The 17,105-nt window shown below is 48.1% G+C and overlaps 1 protein-coding gene across 13 annotated transcripts in view; it reads right to left on the reverse strand.

The window, feature by feature from the left end:
- CYRIB (CYFIP related Rac1 interactor B) overlaps window positions 1-17,105 on the reverse strand; it is a 153,350-nt gene that overhangs the window by 113,583 nt on the left and 22,662 nt on the right. For 10 of the 13 annotated variants that reach the window (XM_044781192.2, XM_070481597.1, XM_070481606.1 and 7 more), the window contains exon 2: window positions 171-223. The exons of the other annotated variants lie outside the window; for them this stretch is intronic. The gene's annotated coding sequence lies outside the window, so the exon portion shown is untranslated. The remainder of the gene's footprint in view (window positions 1-170; window positions 224-17,105) is intronic. 13 annotated transcript variants of the gene reach the window in all.

Raw genomic sequence — 17,105 nt, forward strand, 5'->3', positions numbered from 1 at the left:
CCCAAACGGACGATGACAACCCTTTATTAGTGGAGTGATTCTGGGCAAGTTACGTCTCTTCTTTGAACTTCACTTTCTAGGGCTGTTGTGAAGCTTGAACAAGACAATTCAGATGAAGCTCTCGGCCCTGGAACCAGCCGGCCATGGTCAATCCCGCCTCTGTTACTTACCCACTTGGTAACCTTGAACGAATTACTCAAACTCCAGGCCTCAGTTTCTTCTCCTGTAAAATAGAGTTACAGCAAGGATTCAGCAAGTTACAGTAAGTCCTCAGCACACAATAAGCCCCCCATAAATCCTAGCCACTGTTATTTTTTCCCATACCAGAGACACAGTCTGGGAATAACAACTCCAAATAATATTTCTTCAGACCATTTATAGTTTACACAGCATGTTTCACAAACATTTTTCTCATTTAATATTCAAAATAGTCTTGTGTGTTACAAACAAAGAAGTGGATATTCAGAGAAGTTAAGTAACTTGCTACAGGTTGCACAGCAAGTAAAGAGCAAAGACCCAAACCAAACTCCTATGACTGAGGGACTGTTTGGCTGGACTGAGTTGTCCCACAGACAGCGGGTTGGGCCAGACTGTTGTTTCAGATTCAGAATTCGAAGATAAAGGATGCCGGAACTCTAAGCTACAGCAACAAGTCTTGGTCCCAGCAAAACGCTTGGCTCAACTTGAGTTTGCCCTAGTCTCAGTCATTCTACGCCTGAATCACTTCCTGTTCTAGGTTTCTCCACTGCAGAGAAAGGAAAACAAACACGTACAATACACCATCCTTGTCACCCTCAAAATCTCTTACAGGGACAAAAACTTATGAATCAAAGGGAGTTTTCATAAAACCAGAGTTAAACCATATCCCATTCAAACACACTCACCAGCATTTGGTGTGAAGACAGGAGCAAGGTCTGAAGTGTCTAGACACTCTTATTATTGTGTGAACGAGAAACAGAATGCCTTTTCCTGGCCTCTCCTTTGATTAAACCTGCAGCTACCTTAGTGTTTTTTCTTTACTTTTCATCGGGTGCTGCAAGTACCGGAAGCCACTTAACCAGCCTCGTTTTCTTCACAGAAGGCTTGGAGGCCAAGCCTGATTGTCGTGGGAGCTGTCTATCGGCTGATCATTTCAACCATTACTGCTGCTTCTGCCACCTCTTTTGTCTGCCAGGACAGTCATGCGTCACTTAAGGATGGGGACACGCGCTGAGAAGTGTGTCACTGGGCGATTGCATCATTGTGCGAACATCACAGAGCGCACCTACACAAACCTAGATGGTACAGCCTACCGCACAGCGAGGCTCTGTGGCGCTAATCTTACGGGACCATCCTCGTATATGTGGTCCGTCGTTGACTGAAACATCATTATGCAACATATGACTGTACGGGTTTCCTTTTTGTTGTTCTTGTTGTCGCACGAGTGTGGTTTAAAATTCCCTTTTAAGTCATAACCATAGAACTGCTCAGTGGCCAAAAAAAAGAGGGGATTTAATTTAAGAATCATCTAAGTGTACTCACAAGCTATGTCCTCAAATGTGTGCAACACGCCCCACACTCGACGTGGGTGTGCATGCACACACCACACACGCACACACGCCCAGAACCACGATTACAGTTCTGCTGCCTCCTCTTGCTATGTCTTCCGGATACAAAAAGAATCTTTTTTTCTTTCTTTCTGATTCTTTGACCAGATTTACAAAATAGAAAATGGGGACAAGTTGTTCAATTGGGAAAAATTTGAGGCCCTTGGGCAAAAGTCCTACAAATTAGAAAAAGTATACTCACTCACTCTCACAAGACTCTTTTTTTTCGGTTTTGTTCTAAGAACACAAAGAATAAGCTGGTCTTAGTATCACTTTACAGACAAACCCAGGAGGCAGGGTATGACTCCCCTAGAAGAAAAATGGTCATCTCAAAACGGGTGACTTTTTTTCACTTCCATGATATGGGCAGAGAGAACCCGGTCTATAGCTCTAGAAACCGGATCTGATCTTGTCTCCTCTTTAGACTCACACCATGGGCTCCAACCTCTTCTCAGTCTCTCAGAGCTGTGTGACTTTGGGCAAGTCACCGAACCTCTCTGAGCTCCTGCAGCCTCTGCTGTCAAATGAGGACACTCTTTAATTTAAGAACTATCCACTGAGCACCTATGATGTGCTAGCATTGTGACATGATTCCATGTGGAGATAAGTCCATGAATTAAACCATCCCAGCCACCTAGGGGTTCTCATTGATTAAAGATTTTATTTTTATTTTTTTCCTTTTTTCTCCCCAAAGACCCCCGGTACACAGTTGTGTATTTCTAGTTGTGGGTCCTTCTAGTTGTGGCGTGTGGGATGCCACCTCAGCATGGCTTGATGAGCGGTGCCATGTCCACACCCAGGATTTGAACCGGGGAAACCCTGGGCCACCGAAGTGGAGCACGAAAACTTAACCACTGGGCCACAGGACCTGGTTGAGTGATCGATTAGTGAGGCAATTACAGACAGACAGGCAACTACAATGGAGTATGAAAAAACGTTACAACAGTGTTGCTGGGCAATCACAGAAATGGGTATTTAATGAACTCAGCCCGGGATGGAAAGTGATGGATGTAGGAAAGGCTTCCCCAAGGAGATGATATCTAAGCTGAGAACTAAAAGACAAGTTAGAACATGCCCGGCTGAGGCAGCAGAGGATCCAAGCAGAATTGTCAGCACGTGCAAAGGCCCGGGCTAAACTGCTGGTTCACATGGTCAAGCACAAGAGGCAGGAAGAGAGATGGGCCTGGATATGTAGGCGGGTGGGCTCGCTAGGGTAGCTTGCCCAGACTAGGGGACCTCCAGCCCTTGGGTGGACTCTGTGGTCTCCTGAGAGCCCAGGTCTTTCCCTGACAGCCCTTTTGCCAGCATGCCGAAGTCTCTGAGTCCATGCCACCGCACGAGGGAGGTTCCAGCCATCCCACATGGGCCCTCGTCCTTCCTTTTCCTTTTCCCCTCGGGAGTAACTAGGCAGTGACTCAAGGAGGGAGCTGTCCTCTACTGGTCATTTGATTCCAAAAACACCATCGGTCTTTCCCTCTCCCACCCGCCTTGACCTAGCTGAAGAAATGCTGGAATCATCTGGGTGCCTGTCTGTCTCCTCTGGGACATTTTAATCTTCCTGGAGGCTGACACTGTGTTCTGGTCATCCTGGTGTCCCCAGCACCTGGTACTCTTCCTCACGCATAGTAGGTTCTCAAAAATGCATGCTGAACTGAACTGATTTCCTCTCTCTACAGATGAACAGCTACCCAGAGCCCCACCCCCACATACAGCAGCTCTGCCTGAGGCCAGGGCCGGACATCCCGAGACCCAGAGTTGTGCCAACTCAACCCTCCTCCCCGGGGCTCTCTATGCCACTCCAGGGCCTCTGCGAAGCCCAGCCTGAAAATGACAATCCTCTCATTACACCAATGAAGAACCCCAGGTCCAGAAGAATGATAGGACTTGCCAAGGTCTCTTAGCAAATGAGATAGAATGTTTTTAAGAGGGGCACAACATTCTTAAATGGAAGGCCATCCTGTCACCTGTACCAGAAACATGGCTTATTGTAGGAGAAAACCTTAATGTCATCAGGTCTAACGGAAGCCTTCCTTTATCCGACCACCAGTGACACCACATTCCACGACTCCTGGGATTTTCTAGGCAGGACTAAAAGTTCCCATCGAGGCAAATCTATTTATGGAGATGATTGGAACTTTTTTAGAGACCGGATATGTTTTTGATTATGGATCATTTTTTAGACTAATTCTCTACCATATGATCTAAGGCTACAGCAATTTTTAAAGAAAAGTTGAGCTCCCCAAACCACTTAATTCTCTCTTGTTTTTTCTGTAATGTTTTGATATTAAACAACTTTACTATGACATCAAAGACGATTTTTGAAAAAGCCGTTTCGACCTCTAAACCTCTCCACCAAAAGAATTCCCCATCATTCTGTGTGTCCTCTTAGACGCTTTTATTCACAGATCTGTACTGGGTACCTGTGTATGTATTTCATTAAGAGAATTACTTCTGGTGTAGAAGTTCCTTAAATAGAGTCCTTTTTTCTTAAAAAAACAACTTATTATGCAAGTCACTGGCATGATGTTTCTGATAAACACCACAGGGCAAAACCAGGCGACAAATTAAGCGCACCTGGAAATTCTGGGTCTGAGACACGTAGGGCAACATTTCCTAGCCTGCTTCGTTCACCCGTTACTCTGGCACTTCCCACATCCCAGAAAGGAAACAAAGGAAAACAGGTGTTTGGCTTGTTCCACCCGGCATAGTGAACTCTACTCCCGAAATCCGCAAGAGTTGCTTATCGCTGAAGAGTTGAAGTGAGTATTTTTCTGCAAGTGAAATAACATCTCAAATAGTCTCACACAGTGGTTCTCACCCCGCCTTAACCAAGGTTCACGGGCGAGAGAGGCAAATTTTTTTAAAATACTGTTGCTGGGTCCCAACCTGGCACAATTAAACAGACTCCCTAAGGATGAAACGCCAGCATCATAGGTTTCCAACGCTCCCCAGGTGACTGTAATGTGCAAACGGCACTGAGGAGCAGCAGCTAGAATAACTCATTAGTCAAAGGAAGCCCACGGGAAATCCGATCTGGAAGTGAGGAACTCATTGTAATTAAATAAAATAGCAGACGTAAAAGTACCTAACAGTGCCCATGACCCAGAAGACACTTAATAAATGGTAATTAAACAATAAAAATAACCCAAATAATTACTCCTGCTCCTCAGCGAATTCATCTTGTAATTTTATGGGCTTATCACGTGTTTTTTCTTCGCCGTGATTCGTTTTATCCCTGTTACTAAAATTATAAACGTATACCCATAATCCTGTTCAATTACAAGAGCTCTGTAATATTTCCAACAACTCTTAATCACTTATTTAATAAAGCTTTCCCCCAGAACAGTGGCTTATACTAAACTCAATAAATGTTAGCTATTTATAATTGTTATTATTAGTCAGAATTCATGATATTTCTCCTTAACTAGGCTGAAATTTATTTGACACCATTAGGAGGACTTGGCAATGAAGTAAAAAATTACTAGGGCAATGGTTAACAAACTTATGAAAGCAGACTTTTTTTTTTAATTTTTAATTTCTTCCTTTTTCTCCCAAAGCCCCCCAGTACATAGTTGTGTATTTTTAGTTGTGGGTCCTTCTAGTTGTGGCATGTGGGACGCCGCCTCAGCATGGCTTGATGAGCGGTGCCAAGTCCGTGCCCAGGATTCGAACTGGTGAAACCCCAGGTTGCCGAAGCACAGTGCGCAAACTTAACCACTTGGCCACGGGGCCGGCCCCTGAAAGCAGACTTTTATGCAAATGAATTCTTCTTTATAATTTTGTGGGAGAAGATACTAAATGTGATCATTGCCCAGGTAGCTAGTTTACCCATTCAAGGGGGTGCTGCGAAAGCGGACTTCTTAATGCTGAGCAGTTTCCATAGTGACTTGGAAATGCTAACACTGCAATTAGTTAAAAATGGTCTCTCAGTCCAGCGTTTCCCTACAACTGCCCCCCGAGCCTGAATCAGGAAGGGGATTCTTATGTGAGTTCACGTTACCCCTCAGTTACAACTGAGAAACCAAAAATCTGTTTAAAAAAAGAAATACAATTTTTTAATCAAAATGGAAAGGTTTTATTAAGAACATTCCCAAATCTCTTGTTTTGCCCTGCTCGGATGAACAACTGCAGCCCTCATCTCTCCCCCGTTGTACCGAGCACAGGAGGCATCCCACAGGGACGCTGAGCATCCGCTGGGTTCGGTTCTGGACGCACGCCCGTTATCACGAGACCCTTCCACAGCCCACACCTGATGCTTGGCTTCCCCATGCCTTCTATCTCCAAAAGTCTGCCATTTCATGTTTTAAATCAACTGCCCTCAAAAACACACATCCAAAAATAATCATGATGTGCACATCTCTGTAGGTATATTATACGTCAATGATAAGTGCTATGGTCTGAACGTTTGTGTCCCTCCAGAACCGACGATATGTTGGAATCCTAAGCCCCAACGTGAGGGCATTACCAGGTGCGTGGGTCATGAGGGTGGAGCCCTGACAAATGGGATTAGTGCCCTTATAAGAGGCACCCCAGAGAGCTCCCTCACCCCTTCTGCCACTTGCGGATCCAACAAGAAGAGGGCCCTCACCCGACCAGGCTGGAGCCCTGATCTCAGACTTCCAGCCTCCAGGACAGTGAGAAATAAATTTCTGCTGTGTACACACCACCCAGCCTGTGGCATTTTGTTATAGCAGCCCCAAGGGACTAAGACAACGAGGCCAAAAGTGATCACACGGGCCTTTGGCTAGCAATGGCTTGGTCTGCTCAGTAAGAACGTAACATTGACTGTCACACGCCAGGCAGCTTCAAAGGCACAAGGGAGATGGAGATGAGGACACGGTTCCCATCTTCCAGGATCTCGCACTCAGGGGAGCATGTGGATTGGCTACTGCACACAAGGGGACAAGGACTCTGACAAAGGCAACTACAGGGCAACAAAGAAACACAAAGCATAGGGTCACAGTGGCAGCCCTAAATATTTAAAATCAGAACCTAGGAAATAAGTAAATATAAATAAATAAGGAGAGAAACAGTTGCGGATAACAATGTTAAGATTATTGCCATTCTCATCAATCATACTCTCCTCCCAACTCCCATCACTTAATCATTTGCCATTTTGTTTTATCATCTGATGTTTTTCTTGACTCTTTCAATGAGATCATAAGCAGTTTGGGGGGGCACCTTGTATTATTATTACTATTACTGATATTACCATTATTAGTACTAGAAATATTCATTTTAGTTTCTACACTATTAACTTAAATGTGTCTTACCGGACAACAGGACCCACTATCTTCAGCAATATTGCTTCTACTTGCAAAACCAGAGATTTTGCTTCTATTTGCAAAAACCCCCAAAATACACTCAGAACATGAAGAATTATATATGAAGGTTGTGTGCGCGCACACATGTATTTAAAAATATATCAACTTTCTACAATCCTAATACCAGGAACAACAAAGTACTTCGGACTTTCAATGATGTTCGCCACCCAGATGGGAATCCCAAACACCTTTTGGGATTCTTTTGAGAGACATCACTGATTGTAGGGTCCACCGCAAGTTTATAAAAATTCTCTGGCTTGGATTTTTCTACCCCAAAATAGCCAAGGCTAATTTCGAATATTTTACTATACTGACATTGAAGGAATAATGACCCCTAGAGCCTCTTTTACTCACATCCTATCTTCCCTGAGATCATGACCCTCTAAGCTGAAGGACCATGAAAGGTGGAGCACACCTGTCTCCTGGATTCGGGGCCTGAGATCTGGGGAGAAACTGCTACTACACCAGGCAGCTCCCTTTCAAAGACAACACTCAGCAGTAGCGTCTACTAATTATCATTTCCCTTTGCGTTCCTCCGAGAACTATGGGCCATTTTCAGGATCAAATTCTGAAGCAGGATAAAATCCAAACATGGTTTCTATATCTTTTGCTTCAGCACTCTCCTTACATAGGCTGATGTCAGCTTAAGACACACACACGTCTTGCATTTTGCCATAGCATCATGGTCTGCTTATATATTAAACAAATGTTTTTAAGGAAACTGTGGAACTTGCAACTCTATGTCCAAATGATAAATTTGCCTTTAACCTTAAGAATTCTCAGAGATTTTAGGGGGAAGGGAAAGACAAGCAAGTAGGGTGCCTAACATATAAATAGTTTGAAGCTTTAACCAATCATCTCCTTAAACTAACAATATTAATTTTTATTGTGTACTTTAGTAAGCGATCTTCTTTCTTTTTCAAGAAGTCCAGTTCAGCACCCCTTTGATTTAAGAGACATAACAGGAAGGTGGAGAAGGAAGGAAAAGAACCATGTGCACTGAACAGTCACTGTGTGCCAGACTTGATACTGTCTCAGTTAAACCCTAACCTTGCAAGCTAGCTCTAGCCCTTCCCTTTTTAAAGGAGAGAAATGGGAAGAAGCTGGCTAACAGACAAGCAAGGTAAAGACAGTGTTTCTGAAATAACGGAGAGGCGATCATCAAACAGCTTCTCAGTGTAAGGACGGTGACCCTTAAAGATGTATCACTATTTACTTGAAAAAGGGACATAGGGAGAGGTACAGAATATTATCTCTGGGCATCTGGTCTAACTGCCTGACTTTACAGGTGAGAGAATCTGAAACGTGGAAGGAAAGGACCTAGCCTGTGAGTCAGACAGTAGGATCATAGCAGAGTTGGGACCAGCTACCCAGTTTCCCCAAATCCTAACTACCCAGGGATGATCATTAGCTTCCTCCCACTTCCAAAGTCCTTCACCTGATTAACTGCTCCCCAGATGTCCTTTCTCAGGTCAGGTGTGCCCCTTCAAGGAGCCTTCAGTCCAGATGGGGGCTCCTGCTGGGGACATCGTACCTGGTGCTCCCCTTTCTCAGAGCGCTCCTCCCACTCTATCTGAATGACGTCGTCTCATCCAACTAGCTGCTCCCCGGACCTTTGAGTAACTCTTTGTTAAACCCTTCGTCCTGGGCCTGAGCCCAGTAGTGCTATCTACATGGAAACTGTGTAGTGCACAGAGAGACCAACTCATTCCAGGTTGCCAGAGAATTTCCCAGCTTCAGCAAAGCAAGTCTCAAATCCCGAGAAAGCCCTCGGCAAACCAGGATGGCTGATCGTTCTACTGGTGGTCTCCAATGGGGTCACACAGCCTGCTCCCAATTCCTCCTCCTCTCGCCATCCTCAGGCATACAGGCCCGGCCCCAGAGCCCTGTGTGTGCCTTGTGGTCACTCTAGCTCAGCACCATCCAACAGAACTTTCTGCAACGATAGAGATGTTCTATATCAGCACTGTTCAAAACGCTAGCACCAGCCACATGTGGTGACAGCACCTGAACTCTGGCTAGTGTAACCGAGTTTATTTTACCTAATTTTAATGAATTTCAATTTAAATAGCCCCATGTGGTTAGTGGCTCCTGTAATGGACGAAAGTTCTGGTTTTGCACACGGTCAAGCATCACTCAAGGACTGGGATATATTCTAAGAAATGTGTCACTAGGTGATTTCGTCATCGTGCGAACATCACAGAGGGTACTTACACAAACCCTAGATGGTGCAGCCTGCTACACATCTAGGCTCTGCGGTACTGATCTTATGGGACCACTGTCACGCATGTGGTCCGTCGTTGACTGAAACATCGTTATGCGGCGCACGACTGTATGTGAAACCAGGGTCCATCTCTGTGTACAGGAACGAGCTTCGGAGCCAGACAGACCTGGGTCCAAATCCTGACTCCGTCCTTTGCTAATGTGTCACAACTTCTTGGGGAAGCTTGTTTCTTCATCTGTAATTCTTACAAATGTACTATGAGACAATGTTTGGAGACTGGCTGGCCCCTAGCAGAACTTCAAGAAATAGGGTTTTTTTTTAGAAGCAGCTAAACCAAATCTATGTAAAAATGCTAAAAAAGAGTCTGATTCTGAACCCAAAAGAATGCACGAGTGGGTATCAATTCAACCAGATCTCCAAAAATCCCCATGCGGTTTAAATTCTGTTTCTGAACTGCATGGCTGTCCTGCTGGGCTCGCCACGCTGCGATTTCTGTCCCAGGCCTGCGGCTGGCTGTCACTGAGTGCCATTAGAAGGTGCCCCATTGGAAAGTGCCATGGGGCGGCAGCCCCCACTCCCTCCCTCTGGGTCGGGATGCCGGGAGAGGGGAGCCCAGAGGTTGCACAGTCCCCGGCAGCAGATCCTCCCAGAGCCTCTCCCAGGCCCTAGGGCCCTAACGAATCCACTCCCTGGGCAGGAATGGGTGGTGGGTCCCAGGAGCAGCAAGCTGCAGATCAGAATCACCCGGGGAGCTTTTTAAAACAGTGTTCCCCAGAACTGGGAATCGAGGTGTTTGCAGAAAGCTCCCAGGTGAATGGGCTGCACAGCTGGGGACTCGGTAATTTTCATCTGAAAGCTTGGGAGGGAGACTGATGAGCACTGGCAGGGAGGCACTATCCAGGGCTGGGGGAGGAAGTCCCCTTGTTAATGGCTCCCTCCCTCTGGCTGCAGGGGCAACAGTCAGAGGGCTGCAGGGCCCTGAAGCCAGAGCTGGGACACCAGCTGCTCCCCTCCCTCCCACCCCAAATGGCAGAGCACCTGCCCACTCACTGTCTCCTGTGCAGCCCTGGTGGGCAGTGTCCTCGTTTCCCACTAAACCCTGAGCACCCAAGGGCGGAAGCCCCAATCCACGCACCTCTCTGTCCCAGTGTCCCAGGGTTGGCCCCAGCCCTAAGGAAGCCCACAATAAACGCTATTATTGTGGTTGTTGCTCTCATTTCACTGAAAAGGAAACCAGCTCCTAGAGACAGTATGACTCACCAAGGCCCCATGATGCTGGGGGCAGGGCTGGGACAGGAACTCTGGGCTCCTGAGCCCAGTCTCTCCCTTCTACCCCAGCTCAATGCCCATCGCATCCCCCACCATCCCCCACCCACATGCCTTTTTTTCTCCTCTTACAGCCCAGATACAGGCTCTGCCAGTCCGGATAAAATCTTCAGTATTCCAGGCCTCTAACTTATAGGACCCCACCTATCCTCAAAACAGTTCGTGGGGTCTTTAGCACAGCTATGGAGCCTGACGCATGCGGGTTGCCAATTAGTAGCTGGGTGATCTTGGACACGTTTCTTAACCTCTCTGGGCTCAGCTTCCTCAGCTGTAAGATGGAAATGATACTCTTTACCGCTAAAGATCGTGGTGAGGATTACTGAGATCAGTTAACAGGATCAGATGGCCAGCCAGCAGGAAGTAGTAACAGGTGGTAGGTATCATTCAGGGCTCCGTTCTCCTCGCCTGCTCCACGCTCCCGATTCTGGCCCACAAGCGCCTGCAAAGTGTGCCCCCTCTTGTCTCCTTCACTTTCTTCTCTTCCCATGGGCCCCCCCTGAGCACCCTGACCCACTCCATGCTCCCTCGCCTGGCCTCTCTTGGAGACAATCATGTGGCACCATCTATCCACCCCCAGGTCCTCCAGAAATAATAAATGAGAAGTAACTTTTTCTATTCCTCATTCCAGACTTCCTTAATGAAAATCAAATATGGGCACACTCTCCAAGGCCTATAAACCTGAATTGCTCACAGGAAAAAAAATAAATAAATGCTTAGACGCAAAGAGAGTGAGTGTGGGCAGAGGTGGCCTGGTTGAACCTCTACAGAAAGGGCAGTCGATCTGGAACCACCGCAGAGCGCCAGCCGAGAGCCTGGGGTGGGCAGGGGGAGGCCGCCGTTTCCAGAGCAATCACTCCGGCTTCTCTCGATCAACCTCCACAAAAATCAATGGCACATTCCCTCTCTGAAAGGCCCACTGGAAACCATTTTCGAGTGTGCATGTGGAGAGGAAGGGGGATGGAAGTGAGGAACATTCTACTCTAGCCCCACCCTGACAGCCTTCAAACCCGCAGGAAGCGTTCAGCTGCCTCACGCCAGCCTGGCTGTACCAGTTGTTGAAAGACTGAAACACTTCCAAACAGGTTGGGAAATAGTTGCTGTCCAGAGCCCTACCCCATGCGGCCCGCCCCCAGCACTCCCAGATCTTCCCCAGGATCCAGCGAGGAAAGAATGAATGTCAAGACACTGTGGAAGCTTCTAGAAAGTACTCTAAGGAGTGCCCAACGTCAAATGTTCTGACTGGCATCCCTGGGCATGGGGAAGGGGCAGGAAGGACGCAGACAAAGTTCTGAGGGATTCAGAAGAGGGACAAGGCCTCAATAAATGTTTGCTGAAGGAAGAGAGAGGCAGAGGAGGAGAGACCTCTCCATGTGGCAGTGGCACCAAGGACAGGCCACAGAACCACGGTACCTCCCTCCCTCTAGGCCACTCACTCCATCTGAGTTCAGGTCACACTGCGACAGAGGCCTCCCTAACCAGGCAAAAGGAAAGTGGGCGCCAAATCCCCTGCAAGATACAGCTGACGTCTTGCCTGCCCAACCTCCACGACCCCTCTGGTTACGATCCCAGTTTTCCCATGGGGCAGCCCCTAACCTTCCCCTCCACGGGCTCCAGAGGCTAGCATATTACCTAGGGGAGGGCAGTCAAAGCACAGAATCTTCCAGAACCAATGGCCGGTTCAAGAACAGGCATGTGACCCTAACTGGCCAATGAGAGCTTTCTCTATACTTTGGCTGAAGCCACCTGGGAAGGGGGGCCTGTTCCCCCCACAGAGTTGTTAACATGAGAGGGTGAAAGCCTGAATCCCATCTAAGGGAGAGACCTCTGGAGAAATGAGAAGGCGAAAGCAAGGCCAAGGACGGAGGGAGACCAAACCCAGCCAGCATGCTCCAGGCCGCAGACCCACGACCCCTGACTGCTGGGTTACGTGACACAACAAATAACCTTCTTTAAACTGAAGCTAGCTTGAATTTGGTTTCTGTCACTTGCAACCCAGAGCCCCAACTAACACACTTCTCAGTGAGTTAAGGAGAAGCTGCTGGTTGCTACCAGGCCCTGCTTCCTGCCCTGGCTGCCATTTCATCGGACTTGGCGGCTTGTTGATGGCCTCTGGGAGGCTGGCCGCAGGCCCTCAGCCCTCCACTTGTGCAAACAGAACACTCCTCTTTCAGGTGGACCCCCAGACTCCAGTCTCGTCCTCCATCTCCCACGCTGTCACTAAGGCCCTTTTCTAATACAAATCTTTCAGTGGCTGGCATTGCCTGCAGACGGTGACGCGAGCTCCTGTAACACACCTTACAGCCAGCATCATCCGGCCCGATGCCCTGTGTTCTCCACACAAACCCTCTAGTTCAGCCACACGGACCTACACAGAGGGCTCTCTCAGCTCCAGGCAACTGTGCACTCTGACAGGAGCAATGTTTCCACACGGTAGGTGTTTTCACAGTCGCAGTTGACACCATAAGCCCTTTGAGGACAACAGGGACCCCTGCTGCTCTGTAACCCACATCCTGTGTCCACTGAGGTCAAAGCCTGCTCTTCAAAGGGGTTAAGTAAATGTGCAAGAACCTCATAAACACAGCCTCTTCCCCCTCATGACGATCAAGACCCTCCCCAAAGCTTCCTAACACCCACCTGAGACAGAAAGAGGCTCCGGGTTGAATAAGCCTTTGTCATGTAAATTAAGACTGTTTGAAATGGTTTGAACGGCATAAATTTCATCTAAAGCCACAGGAGAAGATCTACGATTAGAACTTCTCTCCACGCTGACCATGAACTGACAGCATTTATAATTGCAACGTGCAAAGAGTTTCATTTCAAAATAGATGTTAGAGATCGTCTGGTGCAACTTTCCCATTTTACAGAAGTGGAAACTGAGATTGTGAGAAGTGAAATGACGCCCCACAGTCACACTCACAAGGCAGACGTGCCAGGACAAAGACTGGGTTCTCTGCTCTCTCCCCCTGACGTTCATAAATAACTCCCTCCATTTTAATTTATTGTATCACAACACTGATTAATACATGCTCACGGAGCAAGGTCCACCAGCGAGAAGTTCTGTACGCATTTTCTGCTCTTCGCACTACTTCTCGCCGGGTGTCTGAAAAATGGGGTCCCTGCGTTTCCTGGCAGGGTGACTGGAGCCTTCCAGGCCTTCGGCTTCATGTGGTTTCTCACCCTCTCTAGGGCCCGTAAACAACACCAAGAGTGGCAGCAGACAATAACAGCTGCTGGTTGTGCAATGACAGGCAGTATCTACTTCCTAATGGGGACCTGGGTGGTGGTGGTGCTTTGTGAAAATGTCTACCCTCTCCTGGACCCAGCCAAGTTGTCATGAGGATGCTCATTCATTGCTTGGTGTTGTGTTGTTTGGTTTATATCTCACTAATCTCTAAAGATGAGATTAATTTTATCAATCTCAATTTGCAAGGTGACAGTGATTTCAAAAACAGCCTGGAGTTGAATTTCTGGCTGCTCCTTTCACTCACTGTGTGGCCCTGGACGAGTCACTTAGCCTCTCTGAGCCTCAGTTTCTTCACCTTCAAAAATGGCTGAACAGCCACTGAATCATCCATGGAACAGGGTTCGAGGCCCTTGAGCTCTACTCTAGGGCTAGGCCACTCTGCTGAGCCAGGCCATCACCTCAGATTCGCTGGGTCTTTCCCTTGCTGCCACCCGTCAACTGTTGAACCTACAGGCCATGATCCTCAGAGACTCGGCTCAGCCCAGCCAACACCATCCCATCCACACCCCTCTCTGGGGCAAGGTCAGGCGGCTGCCTTCCCGCCTGAGGACCAACCACCCGTGGCTCAGATGCGCCCCAGGCCCTAATAGCTCCAGGGTCCAGCTCTACAACCTGGTCATCCGAGCATAGTCCAGAAACTCCATGGTCAAGTTTCTCCTCAAAGGCCTGAGAACCTCACACAGGCACCACAACATTGCTCATTTGTTTCCTCATAGAATCAAATGGAATTCAGAGTCAGTCACAAAGTCCATATGGCCATTTCCCACCATACAATCAATAGAATATGTCATGCTTGCGAGATGCTTTGACCAATCTCTGTCCACAAGTAACTTGTGTTCTGTTTGCTGTTGTCACTGAGGAACAGAGAGGGGCCTGCCTGCCGCCCGAGCCCGCACTGAACCACCAGGCTTCACCGCCAGAGCTCAGCCCGCCCATCACGTCCCAACGTGGGGTGGGCCACTCACCCCGACCCCTTCTAAGGCAGACGTCTATGCACAGATGGAACCTTCTGTGTCTATGCCCAGCCCCCAACCCCACCCAGGGAGGAGTCTAGACCTGCTCAGATGAGGGGGGAAAGCAGAACTCACGAGAAGAAACTGGAACTAGGGGATGGGGCTGTGCTAATGTGGTGGCAGGCCTGCTTGGGGCAAAGAAGAAACACACCGAGTTAAGCCTTCGACTTGTCCAAGTGTCCTGATGAACTGAACTTTCTGCCTCCTTGTTTACATTAAAAGTACCAACATCAGGTCTCACTCAATGCCAAAACCCCAAATCTCGACAAATGCCCCAAACGAAACTGGCGATGAGAGAATGCAGGATGGACCAAGCATCGCGGATCTAGAACCCCAACAGACTATTTATTCAGTTGTGGAGCTTCTACTGGGGGCGGGGAGGGAAAGGGGTGCAGGGGAAGCTGCTGGAACTGCTTACCTCTTCAAAGTCCAGAAAAGAAAGAGAGAAGCTTTTCTTCTCTCTTCTCCTCCCACCTCTGGCTACAGCCAATCACACACAGTGGAAACAGGACCTCGGAAATGTTCTCCAGGTGTGCACATACGAACACACACACACACACACACAGGCACGTAGGTGTGCTCAGCCCCTTGTGCTAGCCACCATCCTTAGAGAATTAAAAGCCAGTGTAGGGAGGCCTCACAAACTGCTGGTGGGAATGAAAAATAGTGCAGCCCCTTTGGAGAACAGTTTGGCAGTTTCTCGAAAAGTTAAACTCGAAACTCCACATGACCCAGCAAATTCCACTCCTAGGTATCCAGCCAGGAGAAATGAAAACCTATGTCCACACAAAGACTGGCACACGTATGCTCACGGCAGCGTTATTCACAGCAGCCTCGACTGAAAACAACCCGAAGTCCATCAACGGGAGACTGGAGAAACACCGTGGTGTCTGCGTACAATGGAATATTATTCCACAATCGAAAGCAACGAAGTACTGATACACTCAAATGTGGATGAACCTCAAAAACGTTACGCTCAGTAAAAGGCAGACACCAGAGATCACATATGATCTGACTCCACTTATATGAAATGCCCCAAAGGCAAGTTCATAGACAAATGTATGGAAACAAAAAGTAGATTGGTGGTTACCTAGGGCTGGGCGTGGGGACAAGGATTAACTGTAAAGAGACAGGACGGATCTTACTGGGTGATGAAAAGGTTCTAAAATTCTATTATGGTCACGTCTGCACCGCTCGGTAAAGGGACTAAAAAAATCACTGAATCATATACTTGAAATAGATAGATTTCATGGTATGCAAAATATACCTTCATTAATTTCCTATGGCTGGTGTGACAAATTACCACAAATGTAGCAGCTGAAGACAGTACAAATGGATTATCTTATAATTCTGGAGATCAGAAATCCAGAGTGGGCTTCCCTGGGCTGAAATTAAAGGGTCAGCTGGACCACACTCTCTTCAGAGGCTCAGGGAAGAGTCTGTTCCCTGGCCTTCAGCTTCTGGTGGCTGCTGGCATTCCTTGGCTCGTGGCCCCTTCCTCCATCTGCAAGGCCAGCAGCGTAGCATCTTTGAATCTCTGATTTTGACCCTCCATTTCCATCACCACACCTCCTTCTCTGACTCTGACCCTTGTGATCACATTGGGCCCACCCAGATAATCCAGGAGAATCCCCCCACCTTAAGGTCCTTAACTTAGTCTCATCTGCGAAATCCCTCTCGCCAGGGAAGGCAATGCATTCACAGGTTCTGGGGGGTAGGACATGGACATCTCTGGGAGGCCACTACTCTGTCTACTGTATACCTCAATAAAGCTGTTACAAAGACAAAAAATAGCCAGTGTGGGATGTGGCCAGCATGCAGGGCTCACACAGGTGACCTGTCCAGAAGCCCCAAGCTGAAGAAGCCCTGGGGAGCCCGGTCCTAGGGGACCACACGCAGCATCAATGAAGTGAAAGGGTCCTCATTTTGGCTTCAAGACCCAGGAGGGAATGGGGCAAGAGAACGATAGATCCCGGCCAGAGGACCAGGATGACTGGTCAAGTTCTAGATGAGGCAGGGGATGCGGGGAGAGCAGGAGAAACGTCTTCAGTTCTCTCTGACTTGACTCCCCCAGCCCCGGTCCCCACTCCACTGTCAATTCTAAGGAAAAAGAGAAGTTTCATGTCTGCACGGACGTAAGTCTCTCGGAGTTCGGAAATTCCCATCTCGTTGATTATTTTACAAGAACCCAAATTAAGTTCATCCCAGGCGATGTCTGATTTTGACAAGCACCTAAATCAACATGTAAGGAGCCACTCGAGTCACGCCCTCAGCAGGCAGCACGGCCAGACCATCCTTCTCAAGGTAACCAGGACTGAGTCCCGCTCTGGCGGCAGGTTGTGCTCAGAACACCCACGCCTGACACCCCATCTCCGCTCCCGCCTCACG

The sequence above is a fragment of the Equus asinus genome, chromosome 12, assembly GCF_041296235.1.
Source record: "Equus asinus isolate D_3611 breed Donkey chromosome 12, EquAss-T2T_v2, whole genome shotgun sequence".
Taxonomy (NCBI): domain Eukaryota; kingdom Metazoa; phylum Chordata; class Mammalia; order Perissodactyla; family Equidae; genus Equus; species Equus asinus.